The sequence below is a fragment of the Leucopleurus acutus genome (assembly GCF_964270905.1).
Source record: "Leucopleurus acutus genome assembly, chromosome: 7".
Lineage (NCBI taxonomy): Eukaryota > Metazoa > Chordata > Mammalia > Artiodactyla > Delphinidae > Leucopleurus > Leucopleurus acutus.
Genome location: NC_139150.1, coordinates 87,863,496 through 87,889,105, shown reverse-complemented (window position 1 = coordinate 87,889,105; position 25,610 = coordinate 87,863,496). Strand labels below are relative to the sequence as shown.

General features: G+C 36.6%; 1 protein-coding gene across 1 annotated transcript in view; it reads left to right on the top strand.

Annotated features, from left to right (window-relative positions):
• The first annotated feature begins 24,532 nt into the window (after positions 1–24,532).
• Positions 24,533–25,610, top strand: part of ZNF782 (zinc finger protein 782) — a 54,589-nt gene continuing 53,511 nt past the window's right edge. The window contains exon 1 of the mRNA XM_082842594.1: positions 24,533–24,565. The gene's annotated coding sequence lies outside the window, so the exon portion shown is untranslated. The remainder of the gene's footprint in view (positions 24,566–25,610) is intronic.

The window sequence follows — 25,610 nt, the reverse complement described above, 5'->3', positions numbered from 1 at the left end:
AGAGAATATCATAAGGTTTAAATAAAAGTGTATTACACTCTTGGTAAAAAAAAAAATGAAAATTAAATTGGATGAAACCTGTAACTTTATGCAACATTTTACCTCTTATCATGGAAATAAGAATCTCCACGCTGTATTTTTGCTGTATACTGGACAGAGAGAATCTCCAAGGGTGGCATGTGAACACTTTTGTGATTTATATCTTTGTAGAAAAGAGAAGTAAAATGAGCATCACAAATGCAGCCAGAGTCCAGAGTCCAGTAATGACAGCCATGGACACCCAAACCTGAATGCTTTAGCCTGAGGGATATCAACACAATTTAGTGCACTAACTAATCCTAATCCTTTCCCCAACATCCATCTAGTTGTAAGAGCTCCACCTAAGTTGTCAAGGGCACTTGTTTCACTCTCCTCATTCACAGAGATGTGAAAATATGAGGCACTTACCAAATGTCATTCTTCTGCTATCAGTCACAAACATGGGAGCATTTGAGAGCAGGAGGCTGGAGGGGAGTGATAGGGGTGTCTGCCAGTTATGGGGAAGGAACTCTGGAAAAAAACATCTCCAAGACAGCTGTGATTATCACCTCAGTTGCAGTCTCAAAGGGAGTACCCGCCTGACAGGTTCACAACAATTACAGCCATTTCAATAACTCTCAAGTTCTTTTTCTGAATTATCTGGAGTAACCTTAAAGACAAAATGCTACCATCTATTCAGTGTCTTGTGGGATCAGTCTCTTAACCATTAAGCTCTATTGGCTCCAAATGGGGCCTGGGAGATTATTTTTTTCCCAATACAACATTTACAGATGGAGTTTCTAACTGAAACTTAGAAATATTAAGTAAAGTTTGTGCAGCCTTTTCTGCCAAACCTGGAGTTGTTAAAAGTCTTCTAGCCTCCCACTGTAATATTCTTAAAGTGCTTTATACTCATTGATCCCAAAAGTTGATTTCTAGAAAAACATTCCAAGAAGTGATCATGAGCACAAATAATTACTTTAAATATTTTTTACTATAACACTAATTTTGACAAAAATAATAGAAAACACATGAAATAAGGACATGTTCTAATGAATTACAATGGTATATATAGTGCTGTTATTTTGTTGTTATTGTTGATGATGATGATATATTAGCTAACATCTTGTTCAGAGCCAGCGACAGTTTTAAGCACTTTATCTATACTAGTATATCAATTCTCATAGGTATAATTATAATCCCCCTTTCAAGATAAAAAACAATTAAACTCAAATGATTAAGATTAACCCTTGGGGGCTTCCCTGGTGGCGCAGGGGACGCGAGTTCGTGCCCTGGTCCGAGAAGATCCACATGCCGCGGAGTGGCTGGGCCGGTGAGCCATGGCCGCTGAGCCTGCGCGTCTGGAGCCTGTGCTCCGCAACGGGAGAGGCCACAACGTGAGAGGCCCACGTACTGCAAAAAATAAATAAATAAATAACCCTTAAAGTCACACAGTGTATGAATGATGGAGTCTAGATATGAACCTAGTCAGTTTGACTATTGTTTAATAAATAATCTATTATGAAAAATTTCAAAACCCACAAATGTAGAAAGAATAGTATAAAGAACTTTGATATACCCATAACCTAGTTTCAATAATAATCAATTTTTTCAATGCTATTTCATTTATATCTTCAACTATTCATTTTTATTTTTATGGTAATATTTTAAAGCAAATACCAGTCATTATGTTATTTCACCCATAAACACTGATGTAAACCTAAAAAAGGAATTTTTTACATAATAACCATGTCATTTTCACACTTAATGAAGTTAATCATAATTTCTTAATGTCATCTATAGCCAATCCATACTCAAATTTCTCTGATTGTTTAAAGATCTCTTTATATAGGTGGTTTGCTTGATTCTGGATCCAGAGTTGTAAAGAATGGAGTCATGGAAGATTTGAAAGCAAAGACCAGTCAAAGCTATGACTTAAGAATGGGTAGCAAATATGATAAATTGAAGCTATTGACCGTTACATTACTCTTCATTTCTTTGTATGTATTCAAATTTCTATTATTCCTTTCCTTTTGCCTAAAGAGCTTCCTTTATTATTTCTTGTAGAGCAGGTCTTTTAGCAATTGGGGTTTCTCTGTTTGGAAAAGTCTATATTTAACTTTTATTTTTTAATGTTTTTTTCTGTTTAATTTTGAAATACAAGCAGTCCTCATTTTACATGATTCCAATATGCATGTGTTTCTTCACCAAGATTTAGGTAAATAATACCAGTCCCCCAACAACACAGTCTGAATTTCACCTATCATGGTATTTTGACTGGGAATGGTTGCATGAGGTACCAACTTAGCTGCTGGATCATCAGTCCACAAATCACCACATAAGTAACAGATAGATATCTTGATCTGTGACCTATTGCCACTTTTTTCAAAGTCTGACAGTGATTTGTCACAACAGATTTATCATTCACTCAGAGACAGTGAAATGTATGGTTGTGTTACCTACTTTCCCAGTGATAATCCCACAGGACGGTTTATAAAAATAGAGAAATGACCAACAAATATGAAAGTGTAGCAACAGAAATGAAAAGTAAGTATGCTGGAACTGAAATCTGAATCCAGTGTAAGTGAAATTATAGAAGAACTAGCTGCCAGTGGGAATACTGGCACTGCCATTGTTCTAGACATGCAGCTGGAGGAACTTAGTGAAGGAGAACTTATCAACATAAAAGAGGGAAACGACTTCGACAAAAAGGATGTGAAGATATCCTAGAGGTAGTGATGTCAGCAAAAACTTCTTGTTAAAGGGAATCTGGGAGATATTTCAGGACATTGAAAGTGCAAAGGGCAATATGTTGGAAGTTGATCCATATGACAATTTGCCAAGGATAGAAAAGGTATTCACTTCGAGTCCTAAGTTATATAACAAAAGGAAAGCAAGCACTGTTGGAACTACTCTTGATAAGATTTTTACAAGTTAATGGAACACTTTAAGTCTCCATGTTTCTAATGTTTTAAATTACCATGAGCTACATAAATATTGATTTTACTGTTTTCACATTTCCCTATGCATGTATAACTGATAGGAAGAGTTTCAGTGTTTTGTCAAGAAATTTTAAAGATCACAGAACAATTGTAATTTTTCCCATTGATTATTAAGATTGCTTTGCACAGATTCAACTTGCACAATAATTTTTATGATTCTGCACTTCTTTGCAAAGCAAGAACTTCCTGTAATTACAGACTCATAAGAAGTTACAAAAATTGTACAGAAGGCCTTGTGAACCCATCACCCAGCTTCCCTCAATGGTAACATCTTATGTAACATTATCAAACCTTGAAACTGACATTGGCCAACACAACTAGACTACAGACCTCACAAGTTTTTTTCATACACTAATTTTTAAATGTTTTGTGTATAGTCCTGTGATGTTTTTATCACAAGTACAAATTCATATGATTGATATGACCACCACCACAATCAAGATGCAGAGCTGTTATCACCAAAGAACTCTTGCTTCCTACTATAGTCTCTCCTTTGCTGGCCACTGGTAACCCCCTTGCAACTATCTATCTCTTCTTTATCTGTGTAATTTTGTCATTTGGAGAATATTGTATAAAGTAGTCATACAGTAACTCTTTGAGCTTGGCTTGCTTTGTTTCTCAGCATAATGCACTTAAGATACAAGTGTATCAATAGTTTGTTATTTTTGTGGGCTAGTAGTATTTCCATTGTATGAATGTGCCAGTTTGTTTAACCATTCACCCACTGAGGGACGCTGGGGATTTGTGCAGTATTTTGATGCAAAGATATGTGTGTAAAATGTGTGTGTGTGCATGTGTGTGTGTGTCTGTATGAAAATAGTTATTATTTTTTTAAATAAATTTATTTATTTTATTTATTTTTGGCTGCCTTTGGTCTGCATTGCTGTGCACAGGCTTTCTCTAGTTGTGGCGAGCGGGGACAACTCTTCGTTGCTGTGCGCAGGCTTCTCGTTGCAGTGGCTTCTCTTGTTGCGGAGCATGGCTCTAGGAGTGCGGGCTTCAGTAGTTGTGGCGTGTGGGCTCAGTAGTTGTGTCTCACAGGCTCAGTAGTTGTGGCGCACGGGCTTAGTTGCTCCACGGCATGTGGGGCCTTCCCAGACCAGGGCTCGAACCTGTGTCCCTTGCATTGGCAGGCGGATTCTTAACCACTTGCCACCAGGGAAGTCCAGACATAAGTTCTTTAGTTCTCAGAACTTTGGTTATGCTGTGCTTTGCCATAATTTTTTTTCCTTTGATCCTGTTTGAGGATCACTAGCTTCAGTAATCTTTTAGGTTTATGCTCTTTGCCAAATTTGGGAAATTGGTGTTTTGCCTTGTTGCTACCAGATGTGAGTGGCAATTCCCCTTTGAGCCCTTCTGAACCCATTAAGCCCTCACTGGGGGAAGGGAAGTGGAGTGCCAACTAGCACCTCCTCATACTGCCTCATTGCACTTTGCTGCTGTGGAGTGGAATAGAGGTTCAACTTCCTGCTGGACCCAGCTGGTCTCAAGGGAGGTCGGAAAGCAGAGGGCTAATTCATACCTCCTCCTTGCCACCTACATGGGAGAGGATGTTTAGCTCCCCACTGGCCCCAGTGACCATACTTCAATAGAGATATTTGAGGGCCAACAAGGACAACCTAGTTTTACCTTGCTGCTATGTGGGGTAGGGGGGAGGGTTGGAACTTAAGGTCCCTGCTTGGCCTCATTCACACCAGCTGCAAGAAAGTAGATAACCCTAGTTGCTGCTGGGCGGGGGTGGAAGTGCAACTCCCATTTGGCCTCACTGACACCACATGGGGGAGTTTTTCTGTTCATATTTGATTGGAGTAGGGTAAGTATTCTGTTCTGTTAGATCACCCTTTTCACAGGTCTTTAGCTAGAGGAAGAACGCTTTTTTTGAAAAAGGCTTCTATTGTAGACTTTTTTGGAAAAAGGCTTCTATTGCAGACTTCTTCGGCTCCCCGTCTAGTATATATGAGAGGCAAAAAGAAAACCCAGGGTACTCACCACTGCATCATGTCTCAAGTCCCTAGCCTGTCCTCCTCCTTTCTACCATTCAGAATCTTCTTTTATTTATTTGTTGTATTATGTCCAGGGCACGTAGTTCTAAGAGGGATGACTGGGAGGAATGGGGCTACTCCATCTTGGCCAGAGCTGAAAGTCCTTTTGTCCTTTAAAATTTGAGTTGCTTTCCTTCTTATTGCATTGTGGGAGTTCTTTTTATATCCTGGATTCAAATCCTTTATCAGATATGGGATTTGCAAATATTTTCTCCTTGTCTGTGGCTTGTTAATTGTTTTCTTACTGATGTTTTTGAAGGGCACACACTTTTAAGTTTGATAAAGTTCAATTTATCAATTTTTGTTTTATAAATTATGTATTTGGTATGATATCAATGAATTCTTTGCCTAGCCCAAGGTCATGAAAATTTTCTCCTATGTTTTCTTCTAAAAAAGCTTGTAGGTTTAGAGTCTATATTTAGGTCTATGATCCATTTTGTATTGCTTTTTGGTTATGATATAAGGGTTTTTGTTTGGTTGGTTTGGGGTTTTTTGGGGTGCAGGGGAGATGCAAGAAGATTGCATGTGGATAGTCCATTGTCCCTGCACCAATTTCTGAAAATACTATATTTACCCCATTGAACGGTCTTGGCACCTTAGTCAACAATTATTTGACCATAAATGAAAAGTTTATTTGTATTCCATTGATCTACATGCCTGTCCTGTGCCAATACAGCATGATAGTGATGACTGTGGCTTCATAGTAAGTTTGGAAATTGGAGAGGTAAGTTACTCAACTTTGTTCTTTTATAAAATTATCCTGTCTATTCTAAGTTCTTTGTGTTTCATCTATAGTTTAAGATTAGCTTGTCAATTTTTACCAAAAAAAAATCCTACTGTTATTTTGATAGAGATTGCTTTGCATTTATAGATCAACTTGGCAAAATTTCTATCTTGACAATATTGAGATTCCAATTCATGCACATGAAATGTCTCTATATTTATTTAGTTTTGCTTTAACTTCTCTTAGCAGTTTTTTGTAATTTTAAGTGTACAAGTCTTACACTATTGGTTAAATTTATTCCTAAATATTTTTTAGGTACTATTATTAATGGAATTATTTTCTTAGTCCATTTTCTGATTTTTCTTTGCCAGTGTGTTGAAATGTAGTTGATTTTGGATATTGATCCTACATCCTGTGACCTCTGTAAACTTGGTTATTAGGTCTAGTCTGTGTGTGTGTGTGTGTGTGTGTGTGTGTGTGTGTTCCTTGAGATTTACTACATATAAGATTATGTTCATCTGTGAATACAGATAGTTGCACTGCTTCCTTACCAATAAGGATGCCTTCAATTTCCTTTTACTGACTTATGTACTGCCTAGAAACTTCAGTACAAAGTTGAATAGAAGTGGTGAGAGCAAACATTCTTGCCTTGCCTCCTCTCTTAGGGGAAAGCATTAAGTCTTTTATCATTAAGTATGATGTTAGCTGTGGATTTTCTATAGATGTCCTTTAGTTTTTTAAGAGTTTTTATCATGATTTGGTGTTGCATTTTATCAAATGCTTTTCCCTGCATCTACTGAGATGATGTTATGATATTTATACTTTCTTCTATGAATATAAAATGTTATACAAGTTGATTTTCTGATGATTAACAAAAGTTGCATTTGGGGGCTAATTCTCATTTGTTTATATTATATAATAATTTCCATAGGTTGCTGGAATTGGTTTGCTAATATTATTTATTTATTTACTTTTTGGGGTTAATGTTTTATTTTGATTAATTTCAAACTACAGAAAAGTTGTGAACACTACACATTTTCTATTTATTTTCAAATTTTACATTCAAGGTATTTAACAAAAATTGGAAGATTTAATTTTTTCAGCTTTATTGAGATCTAATTGACATACGACAATGTGTAAGTTTAGCGTGTACAGTGTGGTGACTTGATAAATGTATGTATTACAAATGTTTACCATAGTAAGGTGAGTTAGTACATTTCACCTCAAATGATTACCATGTTGTCGTTGTTGTTATTGTAGTGGTGGTGGTGAGAACATTAATGCTCTTCTCTCATAGCAGCTTTCAAATAAACGATACAGTATTGTTAACTATAGTCACCATGTGCACGTTAGATCTCTGGAACTTATTCATCTCATAACTGAAAGTTTGTACCCTTTGACCAGCACCTTCCCATTTCCCCCAAGTCTCTGTACCTGGCAAATATCATTCTACTTTCTGTTTCTGTGAGTTCAGTGTTTTTAACTTCCACGTATAAGTGGATCATACAGCATTTATCTTTCATGTATGACATTATACTTGGCATAATGCCCTCAAGGACAACCCACGTTGTCACAAATGGAAGGATTTCCTTCTTTTTATGACTGAATAATATTCTATTTTATACAGAATTTGTATAGAATTTTATACAATTATTTTAACATCTTTATTGGAGTGTAATTGCTTTACAATGGTGTGTTAGTTTCTGCTTTATAACAAAGTGAATCAGCTATACATATACATATATCCCCATATCTCCCTTTTGTGTCTCCCTCCCACTCTCCCTACCCCACCCCTCTAGGTGGTCACAAAGCACCAAGCTGATCTCCCTGTGCTATGCGGCTGCTTCCCACTAGCTATCTATTTTACATTTGGTAGTGTATATATGTCCATGCCACTCTCTCACTTTAATCCATTCATCTGTTGATAGACACTTAGGTTGTTTCCATGTGTTGACTTTTTTGAATGATGCTTCAATGAGCATGGGAGGGAAGATATCTCTTTGAGATAGTGATTTCATCTCCTTTGGATATATACACAGTAATAGGGTTATTGGATTATATGTTATTTCTATTTTTAATTTTTTGAGGAATTTCCATACTGTTTTCCATAGTGGCTGCACCAATTTATATTCCCAACAGTGCACCAGCGTTCCCTTTTCTCCACATCCTTGCCAGCATTTGTTATCTATTCCTTTTTGATAATGGCTGGTCTAACAGGTGTGAGGTGATATTTAACTGTAGTTTTGATTTTCATTTCCCTGATAATAAATGATATTGAGCACCTTTTCATGTACTTGTTGGCTAGTTGTATGTCTTCTTTGGAAAAATATCTGTTCCTGTCCTTTGCCCATTTTTCAATCAGATTGGTTTTTTGCTATTGGGTTGTATGAGTTCCTTATATATTTTGAATAGTAACCTCTTATCAGATATATGGTTTGCAACTATTTTTCCCCACTCCATACGTTGCCTTTTTACTCTGTTGGTAGTTTCTTTCTTTGAGCGGAAGTTTTCTAGTTTGAGGTAGTCCCACTTGATTTTTGCTTTTGTCGCTTATGCTTTTGGTGTCATACACAAAAAATCACAACCAACACTGATGACAAGGTGCTTTCCTCAATGTTTTCCTGTAGGATTTTCATGGTTCTAGGTCTTACATTTAAATGCTTAATCCATTTTGTGTTAATATTTGTGAGTGGTATAAAAGAGGGACCCAGTTTCACTCACTTGCATGTGAATATCCAGTTTTCCCAGCACCATTTATCAAAGAGACTATCCTTTCCCCCACTTATTCATGGATCCCTTGTCAAAGATTAGTTAACCACATACACGTGGGTTTATTTCTGGGTTCTCAGTTCTCCATTGATCTATGTGTCTGCTTTTATGCCAGTACCATTCTGTACCAATTACTATAGCTTTGTCATAGAGTTTGAAATCAGGGAATGTGATACTTCCAGCTTTGTTCTTTCTCAAGATTTCTCGGCTACTTGTGGAATTTTGTGGTTCTATACAAATTGTAGGATTGTTTTTTCTATTTCTGTGGAAGATACCACTGGAATTTGGTAAGGCCATCTATAGGTGGCTTTGGGTTATATGGACAATTTTAACAATATTAACTCTGCTGATCCATGAACACAGGATGTCACTACATTTATTTGTGTCTTCAATTTTTCATCAATTTCTTATAGTTTTCATACTAGATCATTTATTTCCTTGGATTAATTGATTCCTAAGTGTTTTGTTATTTTCGATACTATTGTAAACAGAATTTTTTAAATTTCTTTTTCATTATTAGCATATAGTTCATCATTAGCATATAGAAATGCAACTCATTTTGTATGCTGATTTGTATACTGTAACTTTATTGAATTCGTTTATTAGTTCTAACAATTTTTTGGTGGAGTCTTTAGGATTTTCTATATACAAGACCATGTCATCAGCAAACAGAGCCGATTTTACTTCTACGTTTCTGATTTGGATGACTTTTATTTCTTTGTCTTGCTTAATTGCTCTTGTTAGAACTTCTATTACTATGTTGAATAGGAGTGGTGATAGTGGGCACCCTTGTTTTGTTCCTGATATTAGAGAGAAAGCTTTCAACCTTTTACTATTGAGTATAATGTTAGCTGTGGGCTTGGCCTTTATTATGTTGAGGTTTGCTTCTTCTTTACCCAATTTGTTGAAAGTTTTTATCATGAAAGGATATTGAATTTTGTCAAATGTGTTTTCTGCATTTATTGAGATCACTATATGATTTTTGTCTTTTATTCTATTAATTTATCAATTTGCATATATTGAACCATCTTTGCTTTCCAGAAGTAAATGACACTTGATCATGGTGTAGGATCCTTTTAATGTGCTGTTGAATTCAGTCTACCAGTATTTTGTTGAGAATTTTTGCATCAATATTCATCAGGAATATTGGCCTACAGTTTTCTTTTCTTGCATTATCCTTATGTGGCTTTGGTATCAGGGTAACACTGGCCTCATAAAACAAGTTTGGGACTGTTCCCTCTTTTTCAATTTTTCTGGAAGAGTTTGAGAAGTATTGGCATTAATTATTTAAATGTTTGGTAGAATTCAATGGGGAAGCCATGTGGTCCTGGGCTTTTCTTTGTTTGGTGGTTTTAGTTACTGAATCAATCTCCTTACTCATTACTGGTCTGTTCAGATTTTCTATTTCTTTGTGATGTGGATATGGTAGGTTTTATGTTTTGAGGAATTTTTTCATTTCTTGTAGGTTGTCCAATTTGTTGGCAATACTGTTCATCTTTTTAAAAACCGAACTCAGTTTTATTGATCTTTTCTATTGATTTTTTTATTCTCTATTTTACTTATATCCGCTCTGATCTTTGTTATCTTCTTCCATCTGCTAATTTGGGATATAGTTAGTATTTTTATAGTTCCTTGAGGTGTAAAGTTAGGTGACTTATTTGAGACTTTTTGTTTTTTAGTGTAGTCATTTATCACTATAAACTTTCCTCTTAATGCTGCTTTTGCTGCATCCCATAAGTTTTGATATATCTGTTTCCATTTTCATTTGTCTCAAGATGTTTTTTGATTTGCCTTGATTTCATCTTTGACCCACTGGTTTTTCAAGAGTGTGTCATTTGATTTCCATATATTTTTGAAATTTACAGTTTTCTTCATGTTATTGATTTCTAGTTTCATACCATTGTGGTCAGAAAAAAATACTTGGTATGATTTCAGTCTTTATAAATTTGCTGAGATTTGTTTTGTGACCTAATATATAATCTCTTTTGGAGAATGTTTTATGTGTGCTTGAAAAGGATATGTATTCATTCCATTGCTGTTAGATGGAATGTTCTCTATATGTCTGTTAGGTTCATTTGGTCTAAGATGTAGTCCAAGTCAAATGTGTGCTTATTTATTTTCTTTCTGTGTGATCTATCCATTATGGAAAGTGGGGTAATGAAGTCTCCTACTATTATTGTATTGCTGTCTATTACTCCCTTTATATCTGTTAGTATTTGCTTAAAATAGGTGCTCCAATTATGCATGCATCATATTTATAATTATTATATCCTCTTGATGAATTGACCTCTTTAAAATTATATAATGACCTTCTTTGTATCTTGTGACAGTTTTTGACAAAAGTCTATTTTGTCTGACAAAAGTACAGCTCTTTTTAGTTTGCATTTGCATGGAATCTTTTCCTATGTCTTCACTTGAGCCTGTGTGTGTCATGAAGTCAAAGTGAGTCTCTTGTAGGAGGTATATAATTGGATCTAATTTTTTTATCTTTCATCTACTCTATGCCTTTATATTTAGAATTTAACCCATTTACATTTAAAGTAATTATTTATAGGTAAGGACTTATTCTTGCCATCTGTTTATTGTTTTCTGGCTGTTTTAAAGTTCCTTTCTTCCTCTCTTGTTCTCTTCATTTGTGAGTTGATATTTCATAGAGGTACACTTGATTCCTTTCTCTTTATCTTGTGTGTACCTACTATAGATTTTGGTTTTGTGGATATTCTGTTGCTTACTTAAAACATCTTCTAGATAAACAGCTTATTTTTAGCTGTTAACAACTTAATTTTGATCACATACAAAAAGTCTACCCTTTTATTCCCCTCCCCTTTTACATTTTATGTTTTTAATGTCACAATTTATATCTTTTTATATTGTGTATACATTAACAAATTTTTGTAGCTTTAGCTATTTTTAATACTTTTATTCCTTTACTCTTTATATTAGTGTTAAGTAGTTAACACTGCCATATTACAGTATTAGAGTATTCTGAATATGACTGTATACTCACATTTACCAGTGTATGTATTTTTCATATGTTTTTATGTTAGTAGTTAACCTTTTGTTTCAGCTTGGAGAACTGCTTTCACCATTTCTTGTAAGGCAGTTCTAGTTGTGATGAACTCCCTCAGTTTCTCTTTATTCCTGAAGGACAACTTTTCTGGGTAAAGTATTCTTGGTTGGCGTTTTTTTTTTTTTTTCTTTCAGCTCTTTGAGTATATCATCTCACTCTCTCCTTGCCTACCAGGTATCTGCTGAGAAATTTGCTGATAGACTTATGGGGGTTATCTTGTATGACAGAGATTTTATTTTCTTTGCTGCTTTCAAAATTCTCTCCTTGTCTTTGATTCTAGACAGTTTAATTATAATACATTTTAGAGAAGTTCATTTTTGATAGAAAATTTGAGATGTCTTATTAACTCCATGAACTAGGATGTCCAACTCTCTCCCCAAGGTTTGGGAAGTTCTCAGCCATTATTCCTTTTGCTTGTTTATTTTATTTTATTTTATAGCCATTTTTCTTTAGAAAAGGTTTTTACACTTTTCTCCCTCTCTTTTCTTTCTGGGACTCCAATGATGTATAGATTGCTTCTCTGTGTCTCATAAATCTTGTAGGCTTTCTTCATTCCTTTTTATTCTTTTTTTGTTTTGCTCCTCTGATTGGATAATTTCAATTGATCTGTCTTCAAGCTGACTGATTTCTTCTTCTACTTACTCCAGTCTGCTGTTGAAGTTTTCTATTGAATTCTTCAGTTCAGACATTGTATTCCTCAGTTCCAAAATTTCTGTTTTGTTCTTTTATATGTTTCTCTCTCTTTGTTGAACATCTTTTTGTTCTAGTAATGTTTCCATGATTTTTTAAAATCTCCTATCTATGTTCTCTTGTAGCTCTGAGTATCTTTAAAAGAATTATTTTGAATCCTTTGTCAAGCAATTCCTGTATCTCCATTTCTTTGGGGTCAGTTAATGGAAGTTTACTGTGTTCTTTTGGTGGAGTTGTGTTTCCCTCATTCTTCATGATCCCTCTAGTCTTGTGTAGGTATCTGTGCATTTGAATAAACAGTCACTTCTTCCTGACTTTATGGACTGACTTTGGTAAGAAAAGACCTTTACCTAGGGGTGGGGATATGCTGCAGCTTGTAGTGACTCTGGATCTAGTGATGCAGAGTGCCAAGTGCAAGGGCATGTGGTGGTTCCAGTTTTGCCAGGGCGTGCTGACCTATTTTTCAGGCCACTGAGTCCTTGGCATGATCAACAACTGTGTGATCCTTGGTGAGCACTGCAGGGAGTCCACAGAGGCTTCAAAGGCTATTAGGGTCCTCAGAGGCATCTCTAGTTCCAGCATCTAGGGACCAGGGCAGACAATGGTGGTAACCAGAGCCAGTGGTGTATACACGCTCAGCTGCAGGGGTAGCTGTGGGTGCCTGCATAGTGTCAGAGCCAGTTACAAACACACTTATAGTAGTGGGGGCCAGGGTAAGGGTCGAGGCCAACTGCAGGCACCCTAGAAGCTCTGGGGGCCATGGCTGTTGGCATGCACCACCATGGCTGCTGGTTCTCACTACAGGTGCATGGCAGTGGAGCCTGGTGTTGAGAGTCAGGCCAAGGGCATACAAATATACAGCCCAAGGGGTTAATTGCAGGTGAGCTGAGTGGTGCAGGTCAATTATAGAAGAGAGGGACAGATGCAGGCCCACAAGAAGCTACAGGGGCTCTGGCATGCAATCCTGTGGCTGCACAGTCTCCTCACAGGCATACACATGACAGTGGAGGCCAGGGTCAGGGGTCAGACTGGGGTCGTGCAGATGCACAGCTGAAGTGGCTAGCTTCAGAGGAGCCCAGTGGTGTAGGCCAGTGACAGGAGACAGGGCTGGGTCCAGGCCCACAAGTAGCTGTGGGGCCCCTGGCTATTGGAGCGTACTTCCTTGGCTGTAAGATCTTCCTATGGGTACACACACAGCAATGGAGACCAGTGGTGTGCAAGTACAAAGATTGAAGTGATAGAGGTCAGCCACCAGGGTCTATACTTGACATTTCATACTCACGCAGCTGCAGAGGCCTGGACTGGTTACCAGCATGGGTCCCAGGTTCCAGTGGAAATGGGGATGGGGAGCAGGGAGGGACTCAGGTGGCTGGCATCTACTAAAGTGAATAACCATGAGGCAAAAATCAGTGAAATTTGGGGGGTTTGAAGTGGCTGTTTCTTCTGTGATGGAAGCTGCTGAGGTCAAAGAACTGAGGTTGCTTTCAATATATGTTGATATTAGTAAACCCTACTTTTTTTTCCTTGCTCCTAGCCATCTCTGTACATCTCAGCTTTGCCAGTCTCTGGGAAGGTAAAACTAAATCAAGTGCTTTTTGTGTGTCCTGAAAGGCTGGGAAGCTGGTCACTCACTCCACTCTCCCTTTCCCTTCAAGGAGAATGGTTTCTAGCTGGGGAGTTTTCTCTTGGCACTGAGCAGTGCCAGCTTGGAAGACAGGGTGATGTAGGAAAAATGAAGCTGTTCTTCTTTCCCTTTTTGTGCAGTTATTTTCAATTGCTTTGTTCCACTGTGTTGCTGAAGTTTCTTAAGTGGACTCCAGCACTCTTTTTGTTCATGGAGAGATGTCTAATTGTTGATCTTTGTTGGGGGATGGAGGCTGAAGTCTCCTACTCCACCATCTTGGTGACATTACTCTGGCTTAATAATATATTGTTAAGGATTTTTTCATCTATATTCGTGAGGGATATCAGTCTTTTCTTTGCATGTGATGTCTTCATTTGCCTTTGATATCAAGATGAAACTGGCCTAATAGAATGATGTGAGACATGCTCTCTTTTCTACATTTTCTGGAATAGATGGTGAGGGATTGAGATTATTTCTTCCTTTAATATTCAGTGGAATTCACCAGTTGAGTCATCTGAATCTGGGCTTTTATTTCCTGAAAGGATTTTAATTACTAATTTAATTTTATTATTTGTTATAGATCTATTGAGATTTTCTATTTCTTTTTGAGTCAGTTTTGGAAATTTGGATCTAAGAATTTGTATCTTATAAAACATCTAATTTGTGGCATAAAGTTGTTCATAATATTCTCTCATACTCCTTTAATTTCTGTATCTAAATTTCTTGTTTTGGTAAATTCTTGCTTGGAATGCTAGCTGAAGGATTGTCAATTTTGTTGATCTTTTAAAGAGCCAGATTGACAAAATTCTGGTTTTATTAATTTTTGTGTTTTGTATTTTGTTGACATGTGTTCTAACCTTTATTATTTCCTTTCTTTTGCATGGTTTCTTCTTTTTTAGTGTCTTGAGGTTGAAACCTATGTTATTGATATGAGACTTCTCTTCCACTACAGGTGTTTAACAGTATAAATTTCTTTCTAAGCACTGCTTTAGGCACATTCTATACATTTTGATATACTATTTAAAATTTTCATTTACTTCAAAATACTTTCTAATTTTCCTTCCAATTTATTTTTTGACTTATGTGTTATTCAGACATGTGTCATTTAATTTCCAAATATTTGTGGATATCCCAGATATACTCTGTTCTTGATATTTCACATTCCACTGTGGTTGGAGAACATATTTATATTGTTTCATTCCTGTTTAATTTATTGATATTTGTTTATGGCTGAATACACGGTCTATCCTAGAGAATGTTCCATGTGCTGTTGAAAAGAATGTGTATTCTGTATTTATTGAACGGAGCATTTTATATATGTCACTTAAATTACTTTGGTTGATAGTGTTTTTCAGATATTTCTTCTATAACCTTGCTGATTTTGTTTCATTTTTTTTCTATTATTTTTGGACATTAGGAAATTGAAATTCCCAACTATTATTGTTGTATTGTCTATTTCTCCTTTCATTTCTATCAGATATTGCTTCATGTATTTTGAAGTTCTGTTATTATATTTGTATACATTTATAATATTATTGACATTTTATCATTTGGATTTGTCCCTCTTTATCTCTAGTAATATTTCTTGTTTTAAAATCTACCTTGTCTAGTATTAATACAACCACTTCAGCAGGTTACTACTTGCATAACATATCTTTTCCATCCTTCTACTTTCAATGAATATGTGTCATTAAATCTAAGATATGTCTTTTGTAGCTTGTTTGTAGTTGGATCTTGCTATATTATCCATTTTGTCAATCTCTGTTTTCTAATTGAGTTGTTTAGACTATTTACATTTAGTGCAGTTATTAATAGGGTCAGAGTTACATTTGCCATTTTGCTATTTGTTTTCTGTTTTCAGTCTTCTTTGTTCTTCTGTTCTCCCTTTAATGACTTGTGTAAAATATTTTAGTACACTATTTTAATTCTTTTATTGATTTTTACTACATTTTTGAATTATTTTCCTAGTGTCTGAACTTCGTATTCCAATATACATCTTAACTTATTGCAGTCTATTTGAAATTAATATTAACTGAATTCCCATGAAACATAGAATGTTTTCTACAATATAACTCTATTCTTTTCCCTTCTTGAGTAATTGTTTTAATATATATTACATCTATATGCCTTACAAACCAACAATACAGTGTTATAATTATTTATTTATACAATCATATGCATTTTAAAGAATTTAATAGAAGAAATGAGAAAATATATTTATAAATTCTTTTATTCTTAATCTAGATATTTATTACTCCTGGTACTTTTCATTTCTTCCAGTTGATTTTTCCTAGTGTCTAATGTCATTTTCTTCTAGCCCAAAGAATTTACTTTAGATTTCTCATAAATCAGTTCTGATAGCAAGGAATTCTCCCAGCCTTTTAAAATTCAGAAATGTCCTTATTTCACCTTTATAACTGGTGGATAGTTTTGCTGGATAAAAAATTCTTCATTAGCAGTTTTTCTTTCAGTATTTTGAATATGTTATTCCACTGCCTTCTTGAGCCCATTTTCTCTGGTGATAAGCTAGGCTTTTATTTATAGTGATGCTCTCCAGTATGTATTAAGTTGTTTTTCTCTTTCTACTTTTAAGATTTTTCTCTTTGTGTGTGGCTTTCAACATTTTGACTACAGTGTGTCTGCGTACACAACTCTGTGTATTTATTCTACTTAGGATTCATTAAGCTTCTTGGATGAGTAAATTAACATTTTTCATCAAAGTTAGGAAGTTTGGGCCATTATTCTTCAAAAAATAACAATAACAATTGGATTCACAATTTGAGGAAGTATATTAGATGAAACTTGATACATTTAGTGCAAAAGTCTAGGGACCTTGAAATTGGAATGAGTACATGTCTTTGGATTCAGATATAGCCTGAATACATTGAGCATGATGAGTACACCTTGATCTCATAAGCAGTTGTTTCTCCCCATGTGAGACAGTTTCTACATTGCTGGTACACAACTATTAGATAAATCTCAAAATCATTATCCTGAGTGGAAAAAAAAACATACAGAAGAGTATACACCATATGATTCCTTCTGCATGAAATACTAGAAAATACAAAGCTAACCTATAGTGACCAAAATGGAGGGGGACAATTCCTAGATGGAAGTGACTGAACAGTTTCAAAAGTGATCCAATATATTTGGGCTCTCAATAGATGGAAATTATTTTAAGTATTCATTCTGATAAGGCTTGAATACAAGAATATCTTCAAGAGGGACATTATACTTCTGAATCTTTTATAAAATTCTACGCATAGAAGAATGGATGCCAAATAAATACACCTTCTCCCCCAAACCCTACTAGGATGGACTCAATGTGAGGTCAAGATCAAGGTGAAGATATTCACTTAGGCAGATTTACCAAGCATCCAGGAAGCCTAATGTTATTATCAGAGGAGAAGGATATGGCCAAGCATCTGCTACTAGTTGGTCAGAGCAGATATTCTCTGCTCTGTACACCTTACCTGGCAAATTAGACACTTGAAGCTTGTGAGGCAGTTCAGGCTTGTTGTACCTGAAATGCTCTCTGAAATTTTAAGGCCTCTAAGGTTGACTAAAAGTTACTGCTTGTGAGCAGATATGAAAAAGAAGTGATTAACTGACTTCTAACAGTGGCGCTCTCATTTCTTTCTCACCTAATACTAAGGAGTGATCCTAATATAACTCATCCCTCTTCTAGGGGAGTGCACACTCTCCTCAGGGTCTGCCTGTACAACCTCCCTTACTGACTCCAGGTGCATAGTGGGAATTTAAAAACCAACTATGCTTGGAGGGAAAATTGCAAGGTCTAATCCAGAAAAAAAAAACACACAAAAGGAACTCAAGATCTTTCTCAATACTAAATGCTGCAATCAAAATACATAGGGTAGCTGATTGGATGAAAAAAACAAAATCCATCTACATGCTGCCTATAAGAGACTCACTTCAGAGCTAAAGACACACAAAGATTGGAAGTGAGGGGATGGGAAAAGCTATCTCATGCAAATAGAAATGACAAGAAAGCAGGAGTAGCAATACACGTATAAGATAAAGTAGACTTTAAAAAAAAAGTCTATTACAAAAGACAAGGGCATTATTTTTTTAATAAATTTATTTACTTATTTGTTTTTATTTTTGGCTGTGTTGGGTCTTCTTTGCTGTACGCGGGCTTTCTCTAGTTGCAGCGAGTGGTGCACGGGCTTCTCATTGTCATGGCTTCTCTTGTTGCAGAGCATGGGCTCTAGGCATGTGGGCTTCAGTTGTTGTGACACACGGGCTCTAGACCGCAGGCTCAGTAGTTGTGGCACCCAGGCTTAGTTGCTCCATGGCATGTGGGATCTTCCAGCCAGGGATCAAACCTGTGTCCCCTGCATTGGCAGGCAGATTCCCAACCACTGCACCACCAGGGAAGCCCAGAAAGGCATTATTTAATGATACAGGGATCAATACAAGAAGAAGTTATAATATTTGTAAACATATGTGCACCTAATATAGGAACACCTAAATATATAAAGCAAATATTAACAGACATAAAAGGGAGAAATTTATAATAATATGATAATAGTAGGGGAATTTAACACCAACTTACATCACTGAACAGATCATCCAGACAAAAACTCAATACAGAAACAGTGGCCTTAAATGACATATTAGACCAGTTGGAATTAATAGATATCTACAGGACATTCAATCCCCAATAAAAACATAATACGCAATATTTTCAAATGCATGTGGAACATTCTCCAGGATAGATCCCATGATAGGCCACAAAACAAGTCTCAACAAATTAAAGAAGATAGAAATTTTACCAAACATCATTTCTGACTACAACGGTATGAAACTAGAAATCAGTTACAGGAAGAAAAGTGGAAAAAACACAAACACATGGAGATTAGACAGCATGCTATTAAAAAAACAATGGGTCAACAAACAAAGAGCAAATCAGAAAATATCTTGAGACAAATGAAAATTAAATGCAACTTTCCAGAAGCAGTTCTAAGAGGGAAGTTTATAGCAATACAGGCCTACCTCAAGAAATAAGAAAAATATCAAATAAACAACCTAAGCTACCATCTAAATGAAGGAGAAAAAGAAGAAAAAGCCCAAAGTCAGGAGAAGGAAGGAAATAATAATGATCATAGCAGAAATAAATAAAACAGAGACAAAAAAAAATAACAACAACAGAAAAGATCAATGAAACCAAGTGTTGCTTTTTGGTTTTTTAAAAAGCTAAAAAAATAGATAAGCCTTTATCCAATCTCATTAAGAAAATAAGAGAGAGGACCCAAATAAACAAAATAAGAAATGAAACCAATATCACAAAAATACAAAAAAAAATCCTAAGAATACTACAAACAGTTATATACCAATAAATTGGACAACCTGGAAGAAATGGATAAATTCGTAGAAACATACAATCTTCCAAGACTGAATCAGGAAGAAATAGGTAATCTGATCGGACTGATTACTAGTATTGAAATTAAATCAGTAATCAAAAAACTCCCCCAAAAAACAAAATCCCAGGACAGAACAGCTTCACAGGGGACTTCTACCAAACATAAAAATAAGAGTGAATACCTATCCTCAAACTACTCCAAAAAGTTGAAGAGGGGGCTTCCCTGGTGGCGCAGTGGTTGAGAGTCCACCTGCCGATGCAGGGGACACGGGTTCATGCCCCAGTCCAGGAAGATCCCACATGCCGAGGAGCGGCTGGACCCATGAGCCATGGCCACTGAGCCTGTGCTCCGCAATGGGAGAGGCCACAACAGTGAGAGGCCCACATACCACACACAAAAAAAAAAAGTTGAAGAGGAAGGAACACTCCCAAACTCATACTATGAGGCCACAATTACTCTGACACCAAAACCAGACAAAAAAGAAAATTACAGGTCAATATCATTGATGAACATAGATGCAAAATGAAATATTAGCAAACCAAATTCGACAATACATTAAAAGGATCATACACCATGATCAAGAGGAAGTTATTCCAGGGATACAAAGATGGTTCAATATGTGCAAATCAACCAATGTGATACACTATATTAAAAAAAAAAAGGATATAAATCACATGATCATCTCAATAGATGGAGAAAAAGCATTTGATGAAATTCAACACTCATTCATGATAAACTCTAAACAAATTGGTATAGAGGGAACATATCTCAACATAATAAAGGCCATATATGACAAGCTCACAGCTAGCATAATACTCAGTGGTGAAAAACTGAAAACTTTTCTTCTAAAATCAGGAATAAAAAGGAATGCCCATGCGACACTTCTATTTAACATAGTGTTGGAAGTCCTAGCCACAGCAATCAAGCAAGAAAAGGTAATAAAAGGTATTCAAATTAGAAGGGAAGAAAACTATCACTATTTGCAGATGACATGATGCTATATTTAGAAAGCCCTGAAGTTTCTACCAAAAAAACTACTAGAACTAATAAATAAATTTAGAAAAGTTGCAGGATACAAGATCAATGTACAGAAATCTGTTGCTTTCTGTACACTAATAATGAACTATCAGGAAGAGAAAGCAAAAAAGCATTCCTATTAATAATTTCATCAAAATGAATAATATATCTTAGGCATAAATTTAACCAGGGAGGTCAAAGACCTAACTCTGGAAACTATAAGACATTAATGAAGGAAACTGAATAGGAAGCAAATAAATGGAAAGATATCCAATATTTGTGGATTAGAAGAATTAATACTGTTAAAATGTCCATACTACCTAAAACAATCTACAGATAAAATATCCATGAAATTTTTCATAGAAGTAGAACAAATAATCCTAAAATAGTGCTCCCTGACTTCAGACTTTACTACCAAGCTACAGTAATCAAAACAGTATGGTACTGGCACAAAACAGACACATAGATCAATGCAACAAAATGGAGTGTTCAGAAATAAACCCATGCACTTATGGTCAATTATTCTATGACAAAGGAGGCAAAAATATACAATGGGGAAAAGACAGTGTCTTCAATAAGTGGTGCTGGGAGAACTGGACAGCTGCATGTAAATATTGAAATTAGAACATTTTCTCACACCATATACAAAAATAAACCCAAAATTGATTAAAGACCTAAACATAGGACTGGAAATCATAACATTCCTAGAAGAAAACAACAGCAGTACACTCTTTAAGATAAGTCTTAGCGATATATATATATATTTTTAATCTGTCTCCTAAAGCAAAGGAAACAAAAGCAAAAATGGGACCTAATCAAACTTAAAGGATTTTGAACAAAGAAACCATCAACAAAACAAAAAGGCAACCTACTGAATGAGAGAAGGTATTTGCAAATTATATTTCTAATAAAGGATTAATATAGAGTTCATACAACTCAACATAAAAAGAAAAGCCCTATTTTAAAATGGGCAGAAGACCTGAATAGACATTTTCCCAAAGAAGACACAGATGGCCAACAGGCACATGAAAAGATGCTCAGCTTCACTAATAAATGCAAATCAATCACCATAGTACCTCACACCTGTCCAAATAACTATCATCAAAAAGATAACATACAATAAATGTTGGCAAGGATATGGAGATAAGGGAACCCTCATACACTGTTGATGAGAATGTAAATTGGTACAGTAACTATGGAAAACAGTATGGCTGTTCCTCAAAAAAATAAAAACAGAGCTACTATATGATCCAACAATTCTGCTCCTGGATATGTGTCTGAAAAAAAATGAAAACACTAATTTGAAAAGATATGTGCACCCCCATGTTCATAGCAGGGTTATTTACAATAGCCAAGATATGGAAGCAACCTAAGTGTCCACCAACAGATAAATGGATAAAGAAGATGTGGTATATATACAATGGAATACTACTCAGCCATAAAAAAGAATGAAATTTTGCCATTTGCAACAACATGAATGGACCTGGAGGGTATTATGCTTAGTGAAATAAATCATACAGAGAAAAACAAATACTGTGTGTTTTCACTTATACGTGGAATCTAAAAAAGTAAATGAATGAATATAACAAAACAGAAACAGACTCACAGATACAGAGAACTAACTAGTGGTTACTAATGGGAGAGGTGTAGCAGAGGGGCAATGTAGGAGAAGGGGATTAAGATGTACAAACTACTAGGTATAAAATAAATAAGATACAAGGTTGTAATGTATAGCACAGGGAATATAGCCAATATTTTATAACTTTAAATGGAGTATAATCTATAAAAATATCGAATCACTATGTTGTATACCTGAAACTAATATAATATTTTAAATCAACTATACTTCAATTTTTAAAAAATGATCTTGCTCAGTGGTACAAGCAGAAACTTGGTCGCATATATTTGGGTGGATCCTTAGGGTATTAAACCAGGAGGGATGAATTATGTTTAGATAGGGGCAAATTTATCAATATGCGTATACCCACGATGGACTCAGGAGCAGCCCATGCTGCATTTCATACCAATGAAATATGTATTTCTCTAACGAGATCCTGATAAATATTTTTTAAAACTCTAAGTTTTTTTTGACGTGCAGCCATCTTTTGTGGTAACCTGAAGACATCTGTGGTGGTGGCTCTTCAATAATGAAGTCTGTGAAATAGAATAGATGGGCACCCTACAAAGATACTTCTTGACATATATACCTATATGAAATTCTGTGTCTCGTGGGCAGAACACACAAGTCATCATAACAGGGATTCAGATCCTCTTTCTCAGTCCTTGATATATCCTACTTTATAGACAGGAGGCTTCAAGTAAAGGAGAGACTGGGTCCTTTTGACAAAATTTCTCGTAACTTAACACAAGTATATACACAAGTATATAACACAAGTATATACAATTAATCATTCCCCAAAAGTCCCTAAGGGAGACCTGTGCCATCTACCAGTTGAATCTCCTTCAAACTGGATCTACAATGTATGGTAGCATCATTGGAAGTTATGGCTACTGCAATTACAGTCTCACTTAGGAGTGGTTCTCAAATGTGTAGTGATAAGAAATCTTCCCAGGGGCAAATTTTAAGGAGGTATATTTAGTAGTTCACTTTGTGAAGAAGAGCTGTGTCCTGAGGTTAGATTTATACTGATTCATGTCCAAAGCTCAATGAGTTGACGGGTAGAAGGGGGCTAGACAAGAATAAGACTGGAATAAGATGTCTGGAGGAGACAGATGTGGATGAAGTTCTAGGAATAGGTACTGAATAGGGTTTACAAATGCTTAAGAGAGAGTAGGACATTAGAGGGAAGAAAACAAGTGAGGCTTGTGTATTTATAATTTTGGCTGGCTGTGCAGAGCCATGTAATGGCCATTACAATGTTTCTCTTCCTAAGGCCACAGCTCTCATAAGTGTAGCCTTTTCTGCCAGGCTCTGGTAATATTACTTACCCTCACTATAAGCCTGATGATGATAATGGGTCCCTACCATCATCAGTTACAGGATGCTTCACCAACCCTACCCATGTTTTTGGAGCCCCCGTTTATTAAACTCAAGTGTCCTTTTGTTTCTTGACAACTGACACGTGTTTTTTGAGGTGACCCTGACAACAACCCTGATCATAAACTCCATGGGGATAGAGAATTTAATATCTTTTATCTGATGTTGTTATCCCAGCATCTAGAATGATGTCTATCGCACAGCAAGTTTTCAATAAATATTTGTTCCATGAATATATGTAGTGACCACTTTCTTTCCGTTAGTGAAATTTATGTTAAAGTCTATTATGATTGATTTAATGTAATATTGATTTAATACAGTTTGACCAGCATTTTTGTGCTGTTATTTGTAATTCATTAAAGAATGACAAAGAATTACGTATGTCAGCAAAAAGCAAGCAAACTTGTTATGTGCACAGTAATCCAAGATCAACGTAATTTAATTAACAAAATTTGTTGAAACAATAATAGAATTCATCTGAAAACAATGTTGAGTCATAAAAACTAACAGCTTCCTTATATATCAATACATCTATACCTGCAGCACTGCCTTGACCTCCAGTAGAACCTCCACACTGGGCTCCAGGGGTGCCAGCACGGGGCTTAGGGGTTAATGGATCTGTTGGCTGTATAGAAACAGTGTAGAGGTCCCAAGTTGAAAAATTACAAAATTATAATTTTACAGCTATTTAATTTCAATCCTAAATACCTCAGTCGTCCTGCCTTTTTTTTTTTTACAAAACCAATTTTCTTACGTAACTCAAAATTTTTTCACACTTTACCTACGTAATGGTAATTTTAACGTTTTCAATATCCAATCCATATTCAAGTTTCCCCAACTCTCTTCAAATGACTTATGAAAAAACTGCTAGTTCAATTGGGAGCCAATAGAGGACCACCCTTTGCATCTGGCATTTAAGTTGATATTTAACCCGTTCTCTTCAGGATCTTTGAGAGGCTGGGCAGGATACTTGTAAGACATCGCTCTTCAGCTTTCTAAAATACGTAAACGCCTAAAGAGTGACCGCCGCAGTGGACGCGGAGGTCTATGGGAAATGTAGTCTTGAATCTTTCTGTTTTACCGCGCGGCGCTCTGGGAAGGGGAGTCTGGGCTGCTTCTGCGCGTGTGCGGCTGTATCCCCGCCTCCTCTTTCGTCTTCTCTGGACTCCAGGGAAGAGGTTTGGGAAGCTCGGAGTCGGCTCGGAAAGTGAAGGGTGCGCACCTGGGGTGAGGGTGCGGGGGGACCAGCTGAGAGGGGTGCATTTGTGCCTAGGGATGGAAGCGGAAAATCTTTGGGACTCCCTCCCACCAACGCCGGTGTATGCGCCCGGGCGGGCCCTCAGCCTGGGGGAGGCCGGTAGGGGGTGACCCCGGCCCTCGGGCTCCCGGGGTACAGGTCGGGCTGGTCCGGTTAAGAGCAGGTGCTCAGTGTAGACCTGGGTGTGTGGGGACTGTGCTCGGCCCCGCCTGCAGCCCGACAGGGGGAAAAAAGCCCACGTCGGCGGCAGGGGGCAAAGTGAATTTATAGTGCTGACGGTGGCCAGGGGTCTGCGATGAGAGCCCCAGCTCTGGAGCAGAAGGGCCCGGTAAATTACAGGTCTGTCACCTGTAAGCAGGGTTACAGAAGGAACCTGGGTAAGAGGCATTTCATATGAAAATGATACTAATGATGACTGTTTCATGGCGTTGTTTTGAAACTTAGATCTAAGTCATCATTTGTAAAGCATTTAGACTAGTGCCAGATACTGAGCACTGAGTGACAACTGCTATTATAGTTGGAAGACGCTTTATTCTTTTCATTGGACGGCTTTATGTTATGTCACTACCACTTTAACAAAAACCGAGGCTCAGGTTGGTGGAACGGTGTGGTCAGGTCACAAGCTAGTAGTGAGGGAGTTTAGATTCAAGGGCAGGTGTGCTTTACTTACAGCCTCAGGCTTTGTCTAAATATCACACCTACTTAATACCGACATTGTAGCCTTCACAGCACTTAGCAAAGAGGCCTGTCGCTGGTTCCCAGAAGTATAAGGGAAAGTGAATGTAGATGGAATCCTACCATGTGTCAAAATGTGTTCTGGGATTTCTAGTGTCTCTTCAGGTCACTTGGGGCAGACAGAGGTCCCTGACCCCTTCTGCATTGTCAGGCTGTCTGTCTTTTAAGTCTGGTATTATAATGAATTCCAAGAATTAGGTTTTTGCTCCTAAAATGAATTGTTTCTTGGATCCATGTCCCAGTTACCTTGAAACAAAGTGACCCTTGTGAAGTAGGAAG